Genomic DNA, 22,047 nt, shown 5'->3' with positions numbered 1-22,047 from the left:
CTGGATCATCCACTCAATCTTGTGGTCCAGTACAGTTCGATTTACCAAAAACCATGTTGTGTAGGTGTGGGCCAGTGTATGTCCCACATGTTCATTCAACTGTCCTGTGAGTCTGTTTGCATGGATGCATTGCCCCTTGTTCCAGTATGTCATGTCACTGTCATGTCGTTACCTCAGTGCCGGTGGAGAACCCTGCTTCACTAGCCTTCTCTGTTGATGTTAACTTTACATTCCCATGAGGCCAGGTATGTTGCGCTGATGTCATCACAACGTTGGGCTGTAGCAAATGTTAAATCTCCGTGGCACCAGTCGAGTGAGGTTATTCTCATGATTATCTTGTGCCGTGCAGCATCTCATGGTCATGGTAGGCTTACTTTTGTGGCTTTGTTCCTCATTACTCGCTGTTGAGTTTGGTCCCACCTGCTTGTCATGTTTAGCATAGTGGGGCACAGTTGCAAGAGCCAATGACTGGCTCCTGCGGGGCTTCCTTGTGTTTAGGTCATTCCCTTCCTCATTGGAGGAGCTGCTAAGGGCTCTTGCGGGTGATGTCTACTTTCCTGTCATGGCCCTTATGGATTCACAGGGCTAAATACGGATTGTTGGCTTTGTGTCAGTAGCACTGCTATACATTAGATTTTCTGAGATTAGGACCCTCAATCATACACTGTGAAATATTTGATAGCCGCATGAATCTAATTTCATAGTAGCAGCCTTGTGAGCGTTACACATGCTTTGTTTAGGTGAGAAACTGTACTACCTTTTATGTGTCGGTGTTCAAGCATCTGATCTAGTCTCATTGCTAAATCTATGATCACACATATGCCCACATGCATCAAGCAGAATTGCATTCGCTAACGGTGCGAATCGCAAAAATCGGCCGTTTGCGAATGCAATTCCTGTTTTTGAGATGCATCAAGAAAAATTTTATTTTTCTCATTTTGCAAATTCGCAATTGTTTTTGCGATTCCTTAAAAAATCGCAATTTTAAGGAATCGCAAAAAATTCTCAAAAAAGTGTATGCCTCAAAAATCGCTAATTGCGATTTTTCAAGGAATCGTATTTAGGAATTCCTAAATTTAGAAGTACTGGGAGCAGGCGGTAAATTTTTTTTTTGGAAGGGAAACATGTGAAATCAATTAGTAGGATACTTAAGGGGTTCTACATTTGCAGTAGACCTCTTTGAGGATGGCAGCAGTCATTGTTCTGGCACGTCGCTGGAGGTTGAGAGCAGCAGGAAGGAGAAGGAGGATGCTTAGTGAAAGGATATTTAGATTGCGCATCACTTTGTTTGGTCAGACACAGGCAGAAATATATGACAAGTATAGGCTGAATGCTGACTCCATAATAGATCTCATTGCTGAATTAGACCCAATTTCAGAGAAACACATAGGACCCTAGCCATACCCACCCATGTGCAGGTCTTATGTTGTCTACACCTTCTAGCCTCAGGTTCCTTCCAGGGAGTAATAGCAATTGCTGGGGGGGTTTTACAGAGTGCACTTTCTAGATTTGTCCATGATTTCCTTAATGCAATACTGATAAGGATACAGCATCACATTCATTTCCCAAGAAATCCACAAGAGTTGTTGGAAACAAAGTTGGGCTTCTACAACATGGCTAATTTCCCTCATGTTATAGGTTGCATAGATGGAACCCATATTCCCATCTGTCCCCCATCTACAAATGAGTATATTTTTCGCAACAGAAAAAACTATCACTCTTTAAACATCCAAGTAATGTGCAGTTCCAAAACAATAATCACTGACTTAGTTGCAAGTTTCCCTGGGAGTGCCCATGACTCCTACATTTTCAAACATAGTGCCATCCATGGGCGACTGTTGTCTGGTGAATTTGGAGATGGATATTTGCTTGGTAAATATTGCTCTATTGCTCAAAGTACATTTCAATCACATTCTGTTGCAAATAACTTAACTGCCATTCTATTTTTTAACACCCATAGGAGACAGTGCATATGGTGTGAGATCATATATACTTACACCATACCTCAATCCAACAACCCGTAAGCAGCAAAACTACAACCATACCCATATTTCCACTAGAAATGTAGTAGAGCGGACCTTTGGGGTCATAAAGTCTAGGTTCAGGATACTGCACAAAACCGGTGGAGCACTGCAATATCGCCCTGATGTGTGCTGCAAAATAGTAGCGACATGTGCCATACTGCACAACATTGCCACACGGAGAGGCTTGGAACTGGATGTAGATGACATTCTACCAAACAATGACAACCAGCCACAACAACCACATGCAAGAATGCGCGGACCAGATGCCGCTGAAGGAAGGCGAAGGCGAGCAGAAATCACAGAGCATTATTTTTAAAAACAGGTAAGAAGCCAGGTTATATTCATGAATTCAGATTGACTTTAATTCAAAATGAAAAGAGGAATAATGATAAACCAAGGTAACATGAAAGCAAAAGATATACAAAAGAAAACAACATGTAGCTTTTAATTTTCAACTGTGTCAGGCCAGTATTGGCAAGTTGTCAATCCTTCATTAGTCTATCAATTTATTTTCTCCCTCTCACACCTAAAGCTCTGCTTTTATTATTCCTCAGAGCTGAAGATGTGTTGCTCTGCAGTGTGACATGTCTTGTGCTGCGTCGTCCAGCCACTGTTTCTGATTTTGATGCAGAAGTTGCTTCTGCACCTTCATTTACATTGCCCCCATGTATTGATGGAAGCACACTCATGTCTTCCCGCATGACCTCCTTGGAAGTAGTGTTGGCAAGCATTCTTTCAGACAGGGTCTTGCAACATTTCCTTAAATCCTTTTGCATGCACAGTGTAGTAGTAATAATTTTGCCATTGGTATTGCACAAGCGATGTATTGCTCTGGTGTAAGTGTGTATGCTTGAAATTAATCTCAAGTGCCTATTGGCATTAGCAATGTTCTGTGCCTCTATTGCATCCCACATTCTTTCCATGGCTGTTGCCATGCGCTCCAGTTTAGTACTTGTGGCCATATGTGCATTTTCCATCACATTAGTCATTCTCACAAGGCTGTCACTCATGGTGCTAATGTTGTTATTAATGTGGTTTAGTTGGCCCTTCATGACCCTGATGTCTTTGCCTTGCAACCTTTGCACTTTGAGGAGCTTCTTCTCCACTACACTGGCCTGGCACTCATCTTGTGAGGATATTGTCTGGCTTGCAGGATGTGACCTTCTCCTGTAAAATTGTTGAAGTCTTCTGCGTTGATTAACAATTTTTTTTGCATTACTTCCAACTGCTTGTTGCAAATGTGCATGTGTATTTATCTGTTCATCAGTATCAGAGTCTTGCAGTTGCTGAACCCTTTTATTTTTTTTATTTTTTCCAACTGTTGGGGATGATATATTTTGAGTTTGGACTTGCATTTCCTCTATGTCTGTATTTACTGTGTTGTCCAAATCCATGCTTTCACTCTCTTTCAGAAAATCTACAAATGGAAAATATATGTATAGTTTACTTTTTGAAATCTATGTGAATTACCTTCTAATTTGGAAAAATTACATTTGTGATCAAAATAAACATGTTGTGTAAGAAGAAATTTGTGTATTCACATATGCTATGACTTCTTACGTATTTAGAAATCATTTACTTCAATTTTTTTTAAACAAATGTACATGAAAACTACATCTCCCACAATGCAATGCTTCAATGCAGACTCCCATTAATTACTATGACCCTTTTTGTATATGTGTCAGAGTAGATGCTGGGGATAACCTATATCATTTGTGGTTGAATCAAAAGGCAAGTCTATGTGACATATTTACAGAAATAAAATAAACAATTACACACTTACCTTGTGAAGTACCAGGCTGTTCAGAGGTGTCTATGTTGGTCACTCCTACCACTGCTTCAGTGAGCAGGGTCCCCTCCACCATGTCCTCCGGTGGGGTGTTTGGTTTATCCTTTGGGGGTCCTCCACCTGTTTTGTTTGCACTTTTAATCCTGGTCGTAATTTTGTCCTTCGCACGGCTGCGTAAATCATACCAGCGTTTTTGTAAATTTGTGATGTCTCTGTCGGCAACCCCCACAGCATTCACTTCGGATTGAATGGCCAGCCACAGTCTCCTCTTCACTCCTTCGGGGACCTTCAAAGAATCCTTGCCAAAAAGCTGATCATGCCTCAGAGTGACCTCTTCAATTAATATTTCAAGTTCCTGGTCACTAAACTTTAATTTTCGTTTTCTGGCATGCAGATCTTCCACAGCACTTTCAGTAGCCATTACTCCTTCAAGAGCACACCAAACACACTCCTCCTGTAGCTGCAAGCAGAGCTCCAACTGCCAACAGCCACTCCTGCAGTTTGAACTGGGCTTCAGCTGTGTGTAATCAGTGTACTGGCTTCCTGGGTGTGTCCTCATTGGTATGCATCAAATTGCGAATTCGCAATTTGCGAAATCGTAAATTGCGAATTCGCAATGAAAAAATCGCAATTTTCTTGCGATTCGGTAAAAAGTGCGATTTTTACCGAATCGCTAAAAAATTGCGAAATTAATGATGCATACCATTTTGCGATTCGTAATTTGCGATTCGTAATTTTCGCAAATTAGGAATCGCAAAAAAGTAGTTTGATGCATGTGGGCAATAGGGTACAGTGGCAGTGGTTACACTTCACAGGTGTGATTGGTACAGTGTAGGTCCGAAGGTATTCTGTGATTCTGTGACAAAAGTATTGAATCCTTAGGCTTGTTTTCCTTTGTTTCAGATCTCCCTCCATGCAGTTCCCATCTTCTCCGTCCCTCGCCTGATCTCCCTTTTGTGTCTGTCATTTGTACTCAGACCAAGGGGCTATTTGGGGATGGAACCCTTTCAGCATCGCACCACTCTGATGATCAAAGGTACGGACAGTCTCTGGCAGTCGTGTGGAGAATCTTTCAGCAGCATTACAGGTAACATCATTGCATGACTGTTATTGTCTTCAGAGCAATGCCACTGGGCATGTACATTGGCTAATGCAGCATGGCCTCACAAACAACTTTATCCTATTGTGTAGGTAGTGTGTTTACCACAGTACATTGTGCCTCATTGCTGTCAACGCATATCTCTTGCCAGTCTGCATGCGTTCAATATGGCATTGTTTACGATGATTGTTCATATGTGTTTGCATGTACAGTGACGACATGCATGCTGTTGGTAGTGGCAAATGTACCATATTGTGCCTGACGTACATGGTTGTGTATGTGTTGTTTAGCTTGCTACACACGACGTGCAGGCTACACCTGCTGACGCTGTGTGTCCTGTGCCCCACTTGGCCTTAGGCTGCCTAATCCTGTGCCCATGATCTTTGGTGACTGTTCACACATTTTGCTTGCGGTGACCCATGGGTAACCAGACACTCCAGCCTTCACATACACATGTCACTTTGTGCCCTGCTAGAATCCTTGGTTTTGTGTGCTTGTTTAGCATGTTGTCTCACCCCTTCTGCCGTCATGTGTTCACTCATTCCTGCTGCTGCATCCCCAGAAACAACGCAGCACCGAGTGGCCAGATCCTGCACCACACACGCCTACAAGATACTCCTCCATCCATCTATTCTTAAAGCATGCCGCAGCTTGTCTGTGCCACTGTTGCACAACCTCCATGACAAAGGCAGGTCCGTCAGCACCGGCAACAAGCACACTGCAAGGCAATCAGCTCATTTCCTGACTCCTGTGACACAATGGACTCTTGCTCCAGCCACCCTCCACACAGTGAACACCAGTAAACCAGCCACCTGGTATCACGCTACCACAAACACACCCATGACAGCTTCTCAGCCAGTGTGTGCAACTCATACTGGCAACACGATGCAGCCCCACATAACAGTGCGTCTACCTACAACCAGGTCATGTGCCTCGTACAGCACACACACAACTTACAGCAGCACCACATTGTACTGTGTTACCTCGTCAACACAACAGCACCACACATCGCCTTCATTACTGTAACGTGGTAGTACAAACTTCTACATAGCCATCACAGACGGATAGTCAAAAACCCAAAGGGACCACACACCAAAACCAGATTATGATTGGTCCAACTTAACGAGGTACACCCTCAGAATCACATACAACACCAAGGACACACTCCGCATTGTCAAACATCTGCGCATCCGGTATCACACCAACAGCCTGACCACCCTCATTGTAACTATCATCTACAGCTCTCCAATCCTACACACACAATTTGGCTAAGCCATCTATCAAACATCAATCTATTCATTTTTTGAGCGCCCTACCTATCCGTGAGCACGTCTCAATGCGCTGGGGGGGCTGCTACAGATCGAAAATCCAGGTCTTGAGAAGTCTTCTGAAGGCCAGCAGGTCATGGATCTGTTGTAGCCTTGTAGGGAGGGTATTCCAGGTCTTTTAGGCAAGGTAGGACAAGGATCTGTCACTGACGGTGGTTTTCCGGATGTGAGGGACTGTGGCAAGTGCAAGGTTTGTAGAGCGGAGGCTGTGGGTGGGTGTGTAGAAGCTGAGTAGGTTGTTATGGTATGCTGGTCCGGCGTGGTTAGGAGCTTTGTGTGCATGGATGATGAGTTTGGAGGTGATCCTGTTGTTGACAGGGAGCCAGTGCAGGCCTCTCAGGTGTGGTGTGATGTGGCCGTGTTGGGGAAATTGACGATCATACGTGGCAAGACGTTCTGGATGCGTTGCAGCCGTCTCATGAGTTTGGTTGTTTTAGCGGCATAGGGGGCGTTCCCGTAATCCAGTGAGCTCGTGGAGAGGGCCCAGATTACTGTTTCTCACGTGTTTGAGGTTATCCATTTGAAGATCCTGCAGGGCAATCAGAGGGTGTTGAAGCAGGAAGCTGAGATGGCGTTGTCCTGCTTTGTCATGGAGAGGGAGGATTTGAGGATGACCCACAGGTTGCGTGCGTGGTTGGTGGGTTCTGGGGCTGGTCCTAGGGATGTTGGCCAACAGGAGTCGTCACAGGCTGAGGTGGTGGGGCCGGGGATGAGGTCCTCTGTTTAGTCTGAATTGTGCTTCAACCTGCTGTCCTTCATCCATTTGGCAATGGCCTTCATTCCTCTGTGGAGGTTTCCTTTGGCAGTGTGTGGTTCTTTGGTGAGGGATATGATCAGCTGTGTGTAATTGGCGTAGGAGATGATGTTGAGGCTATGTTGTAGTGCAACATGGGTGAGTGGTGTCATGTGGATATTGATCAACGTCGGGCTGAGGGATGATCCCTGTGGGACGCTGCGGATGGTCTCAGTGGTCTTGGAATGGAAGTGTGGTAGGCAGGCGCTCTGGGCTCTGCCGGAGAGGAAGGATGTGGCCCAGGCAAGGGCAATCGCTTGGATTCGGGCGTCATGGATGCGTGCTGTTAGGGTGTCTTGGCAGACTGTGTGGAAGGCTGGTGATAGGTCCAGAAGGATGAGGGCGGCTGTTTCTCCTTTATCCATGGAGATGCTGATGTCGTTGTTGGCGGTGATGAGGGCGGTGTCCATGCTGTGGCTGCTGCGGAATCCAGACTGGGATAGTCCTATGATGTTGTTGTCTTCGAGGTAGCCGGTCAGCAGTCTATTGATGATCTTCTATGTGACCTTTTCTGTGAAGGGGAGATGGCCCTGAAGTTCTTGAGGTATTTGTGGTCCGCATTCTGTATATTCACTAAGACATTGATCTCAGTATTCTCCCAGCTCCCACTGAAGGTAGCTGTCTCGAAGGAGATGTTGATTGTTTTTGGGAGAAGGGGTGCGCTGGCTTAGTTGGATTTGTTGAAAATGTTGAGAAGCCATGTGTCAGATGGGGATCCGGAGTGGATGGAGTCCATGGTCCTGATGGTGTATTTGTCGCTGATGTTGTACCCGGCGGTCAAGTTATTTTTGTGGGTGTTGGTCTAAGGGGGGGTGGACTCGTTTGTGTCGGGGGTAGCGGAGTGGAAGCTGTTGTGGATGTCGATGATCATACGGTGTAAGAAGGTGGACAGTGAGTCACACAGGTCTTGTGATAGTGCTATGTAATTGGTGTTGTAGGTGGGAGTTGTGAGTTCAATCACGATGTTGATGTGCTGTGTGTGCGTTGCAGTCTAGGATGTCCTGTTAGCAGTCCTGATGAGTTGGTGGTGTTTGCATGTGGCGCTCTTGTGTGCGGTGTAGCTGTCTGGTTTTTGGCTGCGGAGCCAGTTCCTCTACAGCTTCCGACAGGTGCACTTGGAGATCCTGAGGTCTCTGGTGAACCATGCGGCAATCTTGTTGTGATAGGTGGCGGAGGTCTTGAGTGTGGCGAGGGTATCGGCGCAGTGGTTGATCCACTGTTTGAGGTTGATGGCAGCGGAGTCAGGTTAGGTATGGTCGGCGGGTGGTCCCAGGGCAAGGGTGGTGGTCAGTTAGTCCACGTTGTGAGAAGTTGGCCTGGTATATGATGCTCACTAGTTCTAGTGATCACCTTGTACCATGCCAAGCAACCCTTATGATGATTGGTTGTAAGTCAACCTTATAGACCAGCTATCCTAGTAGCGTGGACAAAGCAGTCTTAGGCCAAACTCTGTAAAGGTATGTGAAGCAAGCTGTTTTACCATACACAATCCCCTTGAATACCAAATGAAAGGACACCACACAGATATATATTGAAAATATATATATATATATTTATTTACTACAAAATCCCCTATACTCTTTATGAGCACAGAAGCAAATGCGTTAAAACAAAACACAGTTTAAATATACAAAAGTTGCACAATATGGATGAGCCCTAGGGGGCACCTAAACCATATACTAAAATATTGGTATAAGAACCACCTAGCTGAAAGGAGGTAGGCCTAGGGCCTGGGGAATCGCTGGAGGTGTTCGGGACTAACAGTGAAGAAGTCGGGAAAGGCCCGCGGGACTCGGGTGCAGTGCGGAAAGTGCACACATATACCAATGTAAAGTCAATGATGCATAAAAGTTACAAAGTTAGTTATTAAGGAACCTTCCGAGTGACCTAGAAGAATGAAACTTTAGACACAGACACTAGAGGTGTGTACCAGTGTAGGAACACCGGCGTTGCTGAGTTACCTCACCCACAGGAAGCAGGTGCACAGGTGCGAAGTAGTGTCGGGTTTCGTCACGCAGGTCGATGGTGCTTGGAGCTGAAGATGATGCAGGCGGCTCGATGTGAAGAGTTCCGTTGGACCCAATGGTGGATCTGAAGTGGTGAAGACCTGAAAGCAGAGGGGACAATGTTCAAAGTCACTAGCCAGTGACTACCGTGGAACCAGGATGGAACCAGATGATGTCGGGTGCAAACAGGCGATAAGGTGCAGCTTGTCTCCTCAGCCACGTGGACACGAAGAGGTCGGGGATGTCCAGGAATCGGTCACGAGCTGTCCCTCGCAGGCTCTAGCTGTTGGCGGTGTCGGCAACTTGATTGGAGCAAACAGGCCTTGGCTAATGCAAGCCACACAGGAAATGGAAAAAACGTATCACTCGGACCAGCAAGGTCAGAGCGGGTACTCCTTTTTACAGGAGCGAGGACAAATCTGGAGCAACCAGACCTGCAGTGTAAGTTGTAGGTTTCATCGCCAAGATGGCCGCTGACCACGTGGCAAGTGGCCAGGATGGTGCGTCAAGTGGCACGATGCAAAAGGGCCCCACACAGATCATGGAGATGCTGGGGGGCTGATCGTTGGTGCAAGTGCTGCTCAGTTGTGGGGCTTCTCAAACCTCCAAGCACAGCATCGAGGGTGCCTCGGGTGCTGCGCAGTCAGCTTCTCGGGGGTCTTTCGAGATGTCCGGTCCCACGTATCTCGGTGCCTCCACGGGTCCCTTCTTTGCAGGGAATGTGGACCGGGCTGTGAGAAGTCTGGGAGTCTGGGTCTCATCAGGCTTTGGGCTGGGGCTCCGGCAGGAGGTGGCGGCAAAGCAGACGTCGAGTTGCTGGATTGTGCCTGTGTTCACAGGGTGGCCACTCCTAGGCCACAAGGGAGATGCTCTTCAGTCTTCTGTGCAGCAGAATGTCGAAGTCCAGTCGTCTTCTTAGTTTCAAGTTGATTCAGGATGATCTGAGGTGCTATGGCACTGCTCCCACTCTTATTCCCAATCTGAGGGGTGGATCACCTGCTAGGTCCCTCCTCTGGGTGGGACCAGGAAGGGGGCGGTTACACCGCCTTTCCTTTGTCCAGCTCCATGCCAGGACTGGGGCTGGAAGGCCCCAGCACCTGTTTGGACTGGCTTATGCACGAGGACACCTTGTGTGCCCCGGGCATGTCTGATTCTATTCAGCTCTTTCCTATCCAATACACAAAATCCTGTCTGGGGTGGTGCTCCCACCTCCCAAGGCAGGAGACCCTTTGTCCAAGCCTCCCTCGCTGGAAGGACTCCCAGCAGCAGGAGGTCAGACTTGTGTCTGTGGTGGCAGCATCCATTTTGTGATGCTGAGGCTCTGGTTAACTTTAACCGGGGCTCAGGTTATGTACATGTCCCTCTAGAAGGGTGGAATGCTATCCCCATTGACAGAACTGTCGAGGGGATAGTATTCCAAATCATATGACACCTTACTCGGCATGTTTTGATAAAGCCAAACCAAAGATAGCATATAACAGCGAGGATTATAATGCGCTTAAGAGTATATGGTATGGCAATATCCCGGAACAGCTAAGGGAGTTGTTCCCGACAGCTGTAGACAGGCTCAGCTCATGCTAGAGCACCGTCTCACATGTAACCACACACTCTGCCTCCAGGATTGCAGAGGCCTTCCATAGGAGTGGCTTATAGGTTAACATGTGTCCAGTTAAGGTTAGATATAGGGATACTATATCTAAGTAAGAGGTGATTAAATAAACTTACCCCAGCTGAGTGATCAGCCAGTTGTGTCAAATGTGGAGGCCAGGCCAGGGGTGCCACAATACATGCTGCAGCCCCTGGTAGGCCTTGGCTGCACCTATGCCCTGGGTACCTATGCTACACTGTTACATGGGCCTATGAGGTGAACCCGTTCCAATTCGTAATGCATAAGCATGGGCGGAAAATCCGTTACGCTCGCGGATTTTGCGGATTTTCGGGAAATCCGCAATCCGCGAGATTTGCGGATTTCCCGCAAAATCCGCAAATTCGCACGCAGCGGATTTTTTTGGCGGCGCGCGGCGTTGGTGATACAATTTTTGCGGCGCGCGGCGTTTATCATCGTTTGCCGAGTTGTTTTTTTCGATAGTTTGCGAGTGCTGCGCCATTTTGGATCTTGCTGTGTGATCCCGCGGGAATTGGCGAGCGCGATTACGTCATCGCGGCTTGCCAGCGATAGTTTGTGAACGCGAGTACGGCGAGATCACGTCTCGCGGTACTTCGCAATTGCGAGATTTGAGATGCGGCGCGCGAAAATATAAATTTGCAATTCTGCACAAGAAATCCACCAGCAAGCAGCATAAACCTTCTAGAAATGATGATTTTTATGTGAATAACTCCTTAGTTTGACATTTGCCTGCACTTTTTTAGCGAGGAGTCCATTTTGGGGAGGGGGGCAGGGGGGTGGGAGGAAGGAAGTGCCCCATAGTCTTCAACTTCCTGTTCCTGTTCAGCAGGCTCCTCCCAGTGCTTTGTCCATCTCCTGGTCACTTTTCATTTGGATGTGGAGCTGGAAGGATTACTTTTTGTGGATGCTGCTGGATCTTTGGATTTGAGGCCTTTTTGACTTTCTTTGGATCACTGTTGGATTAGAAATTTTACAAGTAAGTTTGTTTGGGGCATTACAGTTGCTGCAACTAAAATTTTGGAATTTTCGATTTTTGGGCTGTTTTGGGGCCTTTTGCCCAGGGGTACTCAGTGGTGGGTGGACTGATTCTTTCTGTGGGTTGTCTTGAACTTAAACATCATGGAGGCCATAGATGAATTGGGATTGTGCTGATTTTTCTGTGTTTTTCGATTTTTGACCTGTTGTTGGGGCCTTGACCAGGGGTAGTGAGTGGTGCATGGGCCTAGTCTTTCTGTGGGCTGTTTTGAATTTAAACATCATGGAGGGCATGGATGGAATGGGATTGTGCAGATTTTTCAGTGATTTTCGTTTTTTGGGCCTGTACTTGTGGCCTTTTCACCAGGGGCATTTGAGTCTAGCATGGGCCTAGTCTTTCTGTGGGCTGTCTTGAATTTAAACATCATGGAGGGCATGGATGGGATGGGATTGTGCTGATTTTGCAGTGTTTTTCGATTTTTGGGGGTGTTCATGGGGAGGGACATGCCATGTGGCTGGTGGCCATTTTGAGTGCAGCTACAGGCACTGGCCATGTGCTGGCAGGCAAGTGGCCATTTTGAATGCAGGCTTTGTTGTTAGGCCTCCAACCATTTTGCCTACTTTTCAACCTTTATTTATGCCCAGGGGTAGTGAGTCTTGCATGGGCCTAGTCTTTCTGTGGGTTGTCTTGAATTTAAACATCATGGAGGCCATGGATGGAATGGGATTGTGCAGATTTTTCAGTGATTTTCGTTTTTTGGGCCTGTACTTGTGGCCTTTTCACCAGGGGTATTTGAGTCTAGCATGGGCCTAGTCTTTCTGTGGGCTGTCTTGAATTTAAACATCATGGAGGCCATGGATGGAATGGGATTGTGCTGATTTTGCAGTGTTTTTCGATTTTTGGGGGTGTTCATGGGGAGGGACATGCCATGTGGCTGGTGGCCATTTTGAGTGCAGCTACAGGCACTGGCCATGTGCTGGCAGGCAAGTGGCCATTTTGAATGCAGGCTTTGTTGTTAGGCCTCCAACCATTTTGCCTACTTTTCAACCTTTATTTATGCCCAGGGGTAGTGAGTCTTGCATGGGCCTAGTATTTCTGTGGGTTGTCTTGAATTTAAACATCATGGAGGCCATGGATTGAATGGGATTGTGCTGATTTTGCAGTGTTTTTCGATTTTTGGGGGTTTTCATGGGGAGGGACATGCCATGTGGCTGGTGGCCATTTTGAGTGCAGCTACAGGCACTGGCCATGTGCTGGCAGGCAAGTGGCCATTTTGAATGCAGGCTTTGTTGTTAGGCCTCCAACCATTTTGCCTACTTTTCAACCTTTATTTATGCCCAGGGGTAGTGAGTCTTGCATGGGCCTAGTATTTCTGTGGGTTGTCTTGAATTTAAACATCATGGAGGCCATGGATTGAATGGGATTGTGCTGATTTTGCAGTGTTTTTCGATTTTTGGGGGTGTTCATGGGGAGGGACATGCCATGTGGCTGGTGGCCATTTTGAGTGCAGCTACAGGCACTGGCCATGTGCTGGCAGGCAAGTGGCCATTTTGAATGCAGGCTTTGTTGTTAGGCCTCCAACCATTTTGCCTGCTTTTCAACCTTTATTTATGCCCAGGGGTAGTGAGTCTTGCATGGGCCTAGTCTTTCTGTGGGTTGTCTTGAATTTAAACATCATGGAGGCCATGGATGGAATGGGATTGTGCAGATTTTTCAGTGATTTTCGTTTTTTGGGCCTGTACTTGTGGCCTTTTCACCAGGGGTATTTGAGTCTAGCATGGGCCTAGTCTTTCTGTGGGCTGTCTTGAATTTAAACATCATGGAGGCCATGGATGGAATGGGATTGTGCTGATTTTGCAGTGTTTTTCGATTTTTGGGGGTGTTCATGGGGAGGGACATGCCATGTGGCTGGTGGCCATTTTGAGTGCAGCTACAGGCACTGGCCATGTGGTGGCAGGCAAGTGGCCATTTTGAATGCAGGCTTTGTTGTTAGGCCTCCAACCATTTTGCCTACTTTTCAACCTTTATTTATGCCCAGGGGTAGTGAGTCTTGCATGGGCCGAGTCTTTCTGTGGGTTGTCTTGAATTTAAACATTATGGAGGGCATGGATGGATTGGGATTGTGCTGATTTTGCAGTGTTTTTCGATTTTTGGGGGTGTTCATGGGGAGGGACATGCCATGTGGCTGGTGGCCATTTTGAGTGCAGCTACAGGCACTGGCCATGTGCTGGCAGGCAAGTGGCCATTTTAAATGCAGGCTTTGTTGTTAGGCCTCCAACCATTTTGCCTACTTTTCAACCTTTATTTATGCCCAGGGGTAGTGAGTCTTGCATGGGCCTAGTCTTTCTGTGGGTTGTCTTGAATTTAAACATTATGGAGGGCATGGATGGATTGGGATTGTGCTGATTTTGCAGTGTTTTTCGATTTTTGGGGGTGTTCATGGGGAGGGACATGCCATGTGGCTGGTGGCCATTTTGAGTGCAGCTACAGGCACTGGCCATGTGCTGGCAGGCAAGTGGCCATTTTAAATGCAGGCTTTGTTGTTAGGCCTCCAACCATTTTGCCTACTTTTCAACCTTTATTTATGCCCAGGGGTAGTGAGTCTTGCATGGGCCTAGTCTTTCTGTGGGTTGTCTTGAATTTAAACATTATGGAGGGCATGGATGGATTGGGATTGTGCTGATTTTGCAGTGTTTTTCGATTTTTGGGGGTGTTCATGGGGAGGGACATGCCATGTGGCTGGTGGCCATTTTGAGTGCAGCTACAGGCACTGGCCATGTGCTGGCAGGCAAGTGGCCATTTGAAATGCAGGCTTTGTTGTTAGGCCTCCAACCATTTTGCCTACTTTTCAACCTTTATTTATGCCCAGGGGTAGTGAGTCTTGCATGGGCCTAGTCTTTCTGTGGGTTGTCTTGAATTTAAACATTATGGAGGGCATGGATGGATTGGGATTGTGCTGATTTTGCAGTGTTTTTCGATTTTTGGGGGTGTTCATGGGGAGGGACATGCCATGTGGCTGGTGGCCATTTTGAGTGCAGCTACAGGCACTGGCCATGTGCTGGCAGGCAAGTGGTCATTTTAAATGCAGGCTTTGTTGTTAGGCCTCCAACCATTTTGCCTACTTTTCAACCTTTATTTATGCCCAGGGGTAGTGAGTCTTGCATGGGCCTAGTCTTTCTGTGGGTTGTCTTGAATTTAAACATTATGGAGGGCATGGATGGATTGGGATTGTGCTGATTTTGCAGTGTTTTTCGATTTTTTTGTGCTCTATAACTGAACTGATGTTCCTCTGTCTTCCATTTTTTTTAGGTGCACAAGACTCAAGAGAACCACCAGTGCCAGGAAGAAGTCCTGCAGCGGTGTGTGTGTGCAGCATAACGTCACGCGACGTCACGTCTGGCCTCAGACAACTCTACAATTCGTGCAACTGCGGCCTGCTGTCTGACCTGCTCTGAAGAAGATGGCCCCGCCCCCAAAGAAAGTTCTCCGTAGCTCCTCTAGCAAGAAAGTTGCTAGTAAGGAGCAGAAGAAGCAAGTTACCAAGGAGGCTGGTGTGCCACCCGCCACTTTTTTTGGGAGCAAAAAAAAAAGTACGCCTGCAGCAGCAGGATCTGCTGGGGACCAAGCTGGGAGCAGCACCCCTGCTCCATTGGGTTCAGTGCCTCCACCACCACGCCAACTTAAGTCAAAGCCCTTGAGTGCTTCAGAGGCAGTCAGTGTACTTCTCCAATCACCATCGACCAGTGATGTTGGCTCATCGCAAGAAAGTAGCAGCAATGTCCCTGAATCAACACAGGTTGTTGTAACTCATCTGACAAGTGTTGAACAACCACAGCCGCAACAACAACACCATGTGCAAGTACACGCCCAAGTACATGTGGAAGGAGAGGCAGCAAAAGGAGATGCGCAAGCAAAGGTGCATGGAGGTTCACAAGTGCCCACAATAGTTGTTCCTCCCGAAGTAGGGGCACATTTGGAAATCGACAATGAAGCCGAGGTATCATTGGAAGCCACTCCTCCTGATGATCATTCATTGTCTTCCACATCCCTAGCAAGGAAAAGATCAAGGGGGGTGTCTACATCTTCTTCAAGCCCACCTCGTTCTGATGCAAGTGATCCGTCTTGGGAACCACAACTGCGGTCTGACAGTGAGGCACACCTTGATCTGACACCGGTACCTAAGCGTAAAAGGAAGGTCGTCCAAAAACTCAAACCTATGGAGTGTGATGAGGCTCAACAAGAAGTGACAGATACTGCTGGTGATGAAGCCTCTCACGATGACGACGAGCCAGTCATCACAAAGGTCACTGCAGCCCCACCGGGCATGCAGCAAAGAGACATTTTGACCCTATCCCGAGAAGCTGCTGAGCGTGATGATGATGTCGGCGAGGAGGCAATGGAAATGGAATCATTAGATTTGGAGTTAAGTAGTACACCAAAACCTACCGCTTCCATATTTCTTCGCAAGAAGGTACCCACCTCGTCCTCGACCTCAATTCGTGGTGGTGAAAGTGCAAAACGTACTGAAGTTCGGCAATCCACATCCTCCACTTAATCTGGCTTTAGCAGCAGGACCACCACCACCAGTATCGCCGCCTCCTCCGGCCCCCGAAGACATTTCAAGTCTCCAGTTTGGGACTTCTTTAGTGTTTGCCCAAAAAAGGAAAACATAGCCATTTGTAGCCTTTGTAAGCTTCGATTTAGTCGTGGTAAGCTTGGTTCTAACTATGGTACCGGAGGCCAGAGAGGTCATCTTGAGAGAAGGCACGCTGTCCAATGGTTTCCGCACCTAGAGGCGGTCAAGAAAGCCGGAATTGCACGTAATGAAAACGTTGATTTTTCATCTGCTGATGACGAGGAGGTAGAAGAAGACGATTCAAACACTTCACTTACACCCAGTTCCCATGTCAGCAGCACACCCCATGGGAGCCACACTAAGAGTGTGGGAGAGAGTGAGACATCAATGCGGAAAAGTTCATCAGCGAGCGTAACTGGGTCGAAGAGATCATCATCATCCCGTAAATCATTGGTCCAGGGCAACATTAAAAAGATGTTGTTTACAGAAGCGCAATATGAACGCAACCACCCAATGACCCGTCTGTATAACACTAAGCTGGCTAAAATGCTAGCTCTGGACCTTCTCCCTTTTTCTTTTGTAGAAGGGGTTGGTTTTCTAGAATTAGTGACAGCGCTCTGCCCTAAATGGAAGGTTCCTAGCCGGTTCTATTTTGCCCGAGTTGCGGTTCCAGCACTACATGAAGATGTTCTGAAGGTGATTGTGGCAGCTTTGCAGAAGAGTGCTGTTCACACTATACATCTGACAACAGACATGTGGACCAGTGGCGCAGGCGCTGATTACATGTGCATCACTGCACACTGGGTCTCTTTTTCAGGGGCTAAAGCAAAGCTAAACTCAGGTGTTGACACTAACATTGTTTTTAAAGGTGCTCGGAAACATGCAACACTAGCCATGTTTGGTTTGGAGAAACATCACACAGCAGAAAACATTTTGGATGTCTTTAACACAAAGGTCCTTAACTGTCTGTCCCCACTAAAACGCAAGGTTGGTTATGTTTCCACGGACAATGGCGCCAATATAGTTAAGGCCATGAGGGACGGTTACTATTTCAGAGTGCCGTGTTTGGCGCACTGTATAAACCTGGTTGTCCAAAAATTCTTGGGTAATAAACGCAGTGCAGCGTACAGTGTATTGGAGACCTGCCGAAAAATTTGCAAGCATTTCAGGCATTCTTTTAAGGCCCGGAAGCAGCTGAGGAGCCTGCTATATCAATGTCAAATGCCAGTGAAAGCACTCATCCAGGAGGTGGTAACACGTTGGAACTCAACCTTCTACATGCTTGAGCGTCTGTATGAGCAGTATACGGAACTCGATCAATATTTCTTGAAAGAGGGTATAGAGGAGCTGAGGATGGGTGGGCCGCAATGGAACATAGTTGAAAGCCTGACACGCATGCTTCGTCCTTTTGAGGTCTTCACGCGTGCAGTCAGCAAGGAGGACTCTAATTTGGGAAAAGCTATCCCATTGTTGTACATGCTGGAGGACCAACTGAAGGAGGTGTGTTCTGTGTTTGGAAAAGATGACAAAAAGCAAGACTCTTTGCTTCTGGCTGAGCAATTATTAGAGCTCCTACAAGGTGATGAACGTCTTAAAAAGATCCACTCAGAACAGCATTACATTTGTGCTACTATTCTGGATCCACGCTACAAAAAGGCGCTGGCAGGCCAAGCATTCTTTCCTTTTGATGATGAACATGTTCCAAAGTACAAACGTTGGCTAGCCTTGTCAGCCAAGAAGTTTGAAACAGAACGGCTGGAAATTGAAGTAAATGGCAGTACATCAGCAGGCCATCCCCAGTCAAAACAATCCACTTCTGCACCTGTGGCTGTGGCACAAGTGACCTCTCAGCCGTTAAAGACACCGGCAACCGGATCATCTGCACGAAAGACAACAGAAACATTGGAGGCTGAAGAGGATTGGCTAGCTCTGCGTGGGTATGGTTCTCAAAAGGTCAGAGGCACAGCAAGAGCTAAGCAAAGTGGAGGAACCTTGGATGAGGACCTTGAGTCGATGGTGAAGGACTATCTGAATGACTCAACAGAGGTCTATGTTAATTCTGACCCATTGGCGTATTGGCATGGGAAAAAAGAATTGTGGCCACAGCTCACCAACCTGGCTTTAAACTACTTGTCTTGCCCACTCGCAAGTGTGTCTTCTGAACGGGTTTTCAGTGCGGCTGGTGGGATTGTAACTCCCAAACGGAGCCGCCTCTCGCCCAAAAATGTGGAGAGGTTAACAATGATCAAGATGAATCAGCACCTCATACCACCAGATTTCAGAGTACGAGAGAGCATGCCGGATGAAGAGGAGGTGGCCAGCAACATAGATGAGGGAATTTCTACTCTGTCAGGTGACACTGACCTCACCCTGCCTGAATTCGCAGAGTATGATGACGAAGCCTTATTCTTATTCCTGGACCGTGATACCGACTTCGAGCCCTGAAAATGAGACAACGAATCAATAACTTTCTTTTTCATCCTTATTCACTTTTATTCCTGTGTGTCTGTCTTTCTTTGTTGTGCACAGTTAATATAATTCAAACTTTAATCAGATAATCACAAAAACAAGCCCATCAGCAGAACTGTCTTCACTTGTTTGCTAATTTATTTGAAGGTGCCGCAGTCTGCATTCCTCAGGTTCACAAGTTCAGAAGAACATGCTCCTCTATCCTCCTCCTCCAGACTCCTATTTCCATCAAAGCAGAGGGCTGGTTTACGCCCAATGAAGAAAGACTCAGCACTTGTGGGGGTGTTGTTCTACCTCTTTGCAGGTGAGTTGACGGGTCTGGGGCCATTGCTGGGAAGCACTAAAAGTGGTTTGGACCAAATCCGAGGCGGAAATTTTTTTGTGTTTTTGATGACTTGCTTGCCTTTGAGGTGCTCTTAGGGGGGGTTCCGTCTGTTTGTGGGTGAGTTTCGTGGTCTGGGAGCATTGCTGGGACACTCTAATCTTGATTGCATTTGCTTTTCAGGAAATCCGTCGTGCCAACCCCGACTTATGGCCTAGCTACGCAGCGCGTTTGGACCGAAGGCCCAGAAATATTGCAAGTATGAGATTTTGCTTTTGGCCTGTTTGGGGGTGTTATGCTTCTTGGCGGGTGGGTTGACGGGTCTTGGGGCATTCCTGGGAAGGTCTAATACCGGGTAGAAGTGGTTGGGACAAAATCCAGGCCGATTTTTTTTTTGGCTATTTCTGACATTTTGCTCTATGTAGCGTTTTCGGGGGTCCTGTTTGGGGGGCTTCCTGGTGTTTGTGGGTGAGTTTCGTGGTCTGGGAGCACTGCTGGGACACTCTAATCTTGATTGCATTTGCTTTTCAGGAAATCCGTCGTGCCAACCCCGACTTATGGCCTAGCTACGCAGCGCGTTTGGACCGAAGGCCCAGAAATATTGCAAGTATGAGATTTTGCTTTTGGCCTGTTTGGGGGTGTTATGCTTCTTGGCGGGTGGGTTGACGGGTCTTGTGGCATTCCTGGGAAGGTCTAATACCGGGTAGAAGTGGTTGGGACAAAATCCAGGCCGATTTTTTTTTTGGGCTATTCCTGACATTTTGCTCTATGTAGCGTTTTCGGGGGCCTGTTTGGGGGGCTTCCTGGTGTTTGTGGGTGAGTTTCGTGGTCTGGGAGCACTGCTGGGACACTCTAATCTTGATTGCATTTGCTTTTCAGGAAATCCGTCGTGCCAACCCCGACTTATGGCCTAGCTACGCAGGGCGTTTGGACCGAAGGCCCAGAAATATTGCAAGTATGAGATTTTGCTTTTGGCCTGTTTGGGGGTGTTATGCTTCTTGGCGGGTGGGTTGACGGGTCTTGGGGCATTCCTGGGAAGGTCTCATACCGGGTAGAAGTGGTTGGGACAAAATCCAGGCCGATTTTTTTTTTGGGCTATTTCTGACATTTTGCTCTATGTAGCGTTTTCGGGGGCCTGTTTGGGGGGCTTCCTGGTGTTTGTGGGTGTGTTTCGTGGTCTGGGAGCACTGCTGGCTATATATACTTTACTTTGCAAGAGGTTTGAAGCAAATCCATGGTGGCAGAGGGGACTTAGGGCCTAGCTGCAGAGCGCGCGCGGAGTTATTTTGGAAATTTGTGAAAAATTGACTAAGTCCCCATTTTTGTACTTTTGCTCTTTGGCAGTTTGGGGGTCTTCTACTCGTTTTCTCCTGGGTTGACGGCTCTGGGGCCATTGCTGGGAAGCTCTAATACCGGATAAAAGTGTTTTGGACCAAATCCCAGGCGGAATTTTTTTTGTGTTTTTGATGACTTGCTTGCCTTTGAGGTGCTCTTAGGGGGGGTTCCGTCTCTTTGTGGGTGAGTTTCGTGGTCTGGGAGCATTGCTGGGACACTCTAATCTTGATTGCATTTGCTTTTCAGGAAATCCGTCGTGCCAACCCCGACTTATGGCCTAGCTACGCAGCGCGTTTGGACCGAAGGCCCAGAAATATTGCAAGTATGAGATTTTGCTTTTGGCCTGTTTGGGGGTGTTATGCTTCTTGGCGGGTGGGTTGACGGGTCTTGGGGCATTCCTGGGAAGGTCTAATACCGGGTAGAAGTGGTTGGGACAAAATCCGCGCGGAAAAGCCTTTTGGCACTTTTTGTAACTTAGGGTTCGTTAGGGTTAGCCCTAGCAGCAGGATTGCATGTGTTTCGGGGAGTTCTAGATTTTTCCAACTGAGTTCTGGGGTCTTAGAGCACTCGTGAGAATGTGTAATTTTGGTTGCAAGTCATTTGAAGAAAATCCATGGTGGGAAAGGGGGGATTTGGCATAGTTAAAGAAAGCCTTTGCCACTATTCTTAACTTAGGGTTCGTTAGGGTTTGCAGTATTTCTATTGCATGTGTTTGAGTGGGGGGGATTTCGAGTCTTGGAGCGATGCTGGCTATGGCTACTTTTGCTTGGTTGCTTGCAAGTGGTTTGAATGCAATCCACGGTGGGTAATGGGTAATTAGGAAGGGGGTACTTCGGCCTACTTTTACTTTCAAAGTAAGTTTTGTCACCAGTTTTCTGCTAGGCCTCGTTTTTTGAGATTTGATTGGGGGTCTTCTACATTTTTGCGACTGGCTTTAGTAAGGGTCTGGGTGGGAGCACTGCTAGGAAGATCTAATTTTGTTCTAAAACACAGTTTACAGTACACCTAGCTTGAGGGGCAAGATCCTCTACATTAATTTGCCCATACTTATTTATCCTTCAAAAGGTGACTCAGAGTACGCACTTTCAAAAATATTGTACTGTCTACTAGGAAAATCAAATTGTGACTTTTTGCACTCCACAGCCTACATACCTTATATTTATTTATCAGTGGTGTTGTAATATTATATCACTTCCTGTTTTTCGTTGAATAATTACAGGCCGGGTTTCAGTCTCTGCAATGGGGAAAAAAGGATGGAGTCAGGCTTCACAGTAGCGAGCCACAATACAGCATCAGGCAGGCAGTGGACAGGGTGTCTTCTGGTGACCAACATCGATGGACGAAGCGTCGGCTGCAATGGAGGAGTGCCGCTAATAGGAGGATTTATTTTCTGCAGGCAACTTACTTACCACTTCCAACAGGACCACTACAACCACATAGATACAGTATCCCTTGCCTTTTTCTCTGACTGTGACTGCATTTCTTGGCTCTCTCTCGGCTTCTACATTGATCCCTTAACACATCACTTAGTCCACTCCACTATCACATCTGCACCACACATAGTCATTTGTAAGTGCTCCTACGTAATTCGCAAGTCGCAGCACGCCCCAGGCCGTAGAGGACTGGGATGGCCCCAATGATGAAGCATGTCACCAAGGGGCAACCCTGGTGAGTGAGGGGACACCTAGAAAAAAAGCAATTTC

Source organism: Lissotriton vulgaris, chromosome 5, assembly GCF_964263255.1.
Source record: "Lissotriton vulgaris chromosome 5, aLisVul1.2, whole genome shotgun sequence".
Lineage (NCBI taxonomy): Eukaryota > Metazoa > Chordata > Amphibia > Caudata > Salamandridae > Lissotriton > Lissotriton vulgaris.
This window is presented reverse-complemented; position numbering follows the sequence as displayed.